Consider the following 3,540-nt stretch of genomic DNA (forward strand, 5'->3'; position numbering starts at 1 on the left):
TAGGTCATTTGCTGCAATCAATAGAATTCTCCATTAGTGTGAGGAAAGTTGCATTCTAAGATTCAGGGAAATCTAAAATACCCTCTAGGAATATTAAGAAGCTCACACAGGTCTACTCCTGGAAACTTATTTACTGTGACAGCGTATAAATGTTTTAAAACACTTGGTTGCCAAATATCAGTCCGCATTATGGACAACTTAAAAAAAGAAAGTCACCCCAGCTAGGTCCCACCAGTTTCTATGCTCTGACCTGGGGAGAATGGAAAGCTTGGGGGAAGTGGAATCAGATCATTCTAGCTCAAAAGAAAGCCTTCTGCTTCTGGTGACTGGCTGCCTTCCCAATTATTAATGAAGAAAGTCTCCTTTTTTCCATTTCCTAATGATGTCCACAGTTGAAGTGCAAACTGACTACAGCTGAGTATTTAAGTGGAATATTTCAAGGACATTTATCGTAAGTGGATACAGAGACCACGCTCCTGTTTCAGCTTCAAGTTTTAAATGTCAAACACCTGGAGACATAATTACTCAACCTTAAAATCATTCTATGAGTTCATTGCTCTGGTTTAGGGAAAGTCAAACTAGTAAGTTACGTTCAAGACACCATTAGGCTGGGGACGGAGGGATTGAGGGCTGTTGGAGGGCAAGGGAGGAGGAGTCCACACTAAGTCTTTATAAGTCTTTAACCAGAGAGCCCTCTTGCCCCATTACACATGGTGAATGTATAATGCCCCATTAGTATATATCTCATATGGGAAGAATGAAGGATTTCGTATGTATTCAAGGAATCAGAGGTACAAGCGACTGCAAATTTACTGACAGTAACATCATATATAAGTTGGACATGAAAAATTTTCTAGTGGGACAGGGATTTAAATATTAAGACAGCAGCTTCTGGCCAGGTGCAGTGGCTCACACGTATAATCCCAGCACTTTGGGAAGCCAAGGCAGGAGTATCACCTGAGGTCAGGAGTCAAGGCCAGCCTGGCCAACATGGTGAAACCTGCCTCTACTAAAAATACAAAAATTAGCAGGTCGTGGTGGCACATGCCTGTAATCCTAGTTACTCAGGAGGCTGAGGCAGGAGATTCGCTTGAACCCGGGAGTTGGAGGTTTCAGTGACCCGAGATCGCGCCACTGCACTCCAGCCTAGGTGACAGAGCAAAACTCCATCCAAAAAAAAAAAAAGGCCGGGCCCGGTGGCTCACGCCTGTAATCCCAGCACTTTGGGAGGCCGAGGTGGGCGGATCACGAGGTCAGGAGATCAAGACCATCCTGGCTAACCCGGTGAAACCCCGTCTCTACTGAAAAATACAAAAAATTAGCCAGGCACGGTGGCTGGCGCCTGTAGTCCCAGCTACTCAGGAGGCTGAGGCAGGAGAATGGCGTGAACCCGGGAGGCAGAGCTTGCAGTGAGCCGAGATCGCGCCACTGCAATCCAGCCTGGGCGACAGAGTGAGACTCCGTCTCAAAAAAAAGAAAAAAAAGAAAAAAAAGCAGCTTCTCTGATTCAAATATAAGTCAACTAGTATTTCTAACCTCTTAGACATAATTGCTTAGACCAAAAGGACCATTCACTGGCATCCACAGAGATCCAGAACAGAACAGACATCTGTCCTTTATTTCAAATGCACATGAAAGGTAAGTAAATTCTCATAGTTTATTTGCCCTCTGTGCCTAATTTCCATCTATTGTTCATCCACCGTGTTCTTTTAGTCAAAGTCTGAATACAAGTAAAAAAGCAAAATAACATGCAAATTAAGGATGGTCCAGTCAATTCCACATACTTTCAGAAACCCCTGATTTAAAGATGTTTCAGGGCCAGGCACGGTAATCCCAGCACTTTGGGAGGCCAAGGCGGCAGATCACCTGAGGTCAGGAGATCAAGACCAACCTGGACAACATGGTGAAACCCCCATCTCTACTAAAAATACAAAAATTAGTTGGGCTTGGTGGTGCTTGCCTGTAATCCCAGCTACTCGGGAGGCTGAGGCAGGAGAATCATTTGAACCCGGGAGGTGGAGGTTGCAGTGAGTGGAGATTGCGCCACTGCACTCCAGCCTGGGTGACAGAGCCAGACTCCATTTCAAAAAGAAAGAAAAAAAAAAAAACAAAAAAAAAACAGAAAAAGTTTCAGAATTCCAAAGGGCAGGACTGACATACTCCTTAATATACTCTTAACTGACCAAATTTCCTAGTATCTTTTTTTTTTTTCAGTTTGAGAGCCTGTACTGTTTCTTAACTGACCAGATTAGAAAAATAATCATGGTAGACACCTTAGTTCATTCTTCTAATAAGACTGTTAATCTGGTCCTCCCTGTTGCCAGCATCTCCACCTTCTACAAAATGGGTGGTCTTTTTCTTCTTTCTACCTCCTGGAGAAGATAATTTGAAGGGCCACAGGAAGTCACTTGCTTCTTTGAAGGACTTTCCGACAGTATAGATCTCATGAATCAGATCCTCCATGCAAATGATGCCATATTTATTAAGAGACACAGCAGTCAAAGTGTTACCTGTCAAAGCAATTCCCTTATTGATTTTGCCATAACCACGCTTGTAGATTACTTCATTTACTAATTTTGGTACTCCCATGCAATATATGGTTCTACAATTTGGGTACTCCCATGCAATATATGGTTCTACAATCCTCAGCATGTTCATTGAAGCCTTGTTGAGCTTCACAAAGGTTCCATTGAAGATTTGACGAAGGCAAAGAAGCTGCAACACCTTTCAGACCTTTGGGCTCACACCATTGATATCTCTGATCCTGACAACAAATGCCAATTTGGGTTCTGCAGGTACATAGACGTTGCCAGCTTTTCTTGCCAACCTCGCCATTCGAATTTCAGCTCTGTCCATCTGCCTACACTCCTTGTGATAGTGCTTTGCTTTTTCATAGACCTCAAGCTTCCTCCTTGCCTTTCGAAGCATGTTTTGGGCAGACTTCTTTCTCAGGCGCTTGATCTTCGGCTCTGCGAAATTCCTTCCCTTTTTCTTAAGGGTTTCTGGCATAGCAGGAACCTTCTTTTTCTTCTCTTCAACACCCTCCATGGTTCTAGCTAGAAAAGAGGACCCTAGTATCTTAATGTTCATGAAATACAATATTCTGCTTCTACTGGGCACATGCAAGGGATTCCTGCTGTACTTGTGCAAAAATCCTAGCTAGAAAACAACCTCTTGACTGCCCCCAGCAATTCACAGCAGCCGGAAACTATCCTCTCCCCCTAGATGGCTATAAACACTATCTTGTCATGCCTTGGCACATGACATGAAACTGGCAAGGGTGGCTAAACAAAGAAGGAGAAAAAAGTCCAAATCTGAAGCTAGGTCACAAGGTAATGGTAAGTGAAAAGTCAAACTGAAAGCATTCCTAAGCCATGATTTTTCCTCAGACCATTAAAATCCTGAATACTGGTATATTATTATATGCATTCAAAATACTTATATTTCCTATTGCTTATACACTCATGCACACACAACTAACCAAATATACTTTCTTTTCTGGAACAGCCAGTGGAAGCCCAGCTTGTGATTATTCCAAGG

At 43.1% G+C, this 3,540-nt stretch overlaps 1 pseudogene; it reads right to left on the minus strand.

Annotated features, from left to right (window-relative positions):
* Window positions 1-2,186: 2,186 nt before the first annotated feature.
* LOC103238125 (large ribosomal subunit protein uL30 pseudogene) lies at window positions 2,187-3,067 on the minus strand (annotated as a pseudogene).
* Between the last annotated feature and the right edge of the window lie 473 nt (window positions 3,068-3,540).

This window comes from Chlorocebus sabaeus, chromosome 9 (assembly GCF_047675955.1).
Source record: "Chlorocebus sabaeus isolate Y175 chromosome 9, mChlSab1.0.hap1, whole genome shotgun sequence".
In the NCBI taxonomy this organism is placed as follows: Eukaryota; Metazoa; Chordata; class Mammalia; order Primates; family Cercopithecidae; genus Chlorocebus; species Chlorocebus sabaeus.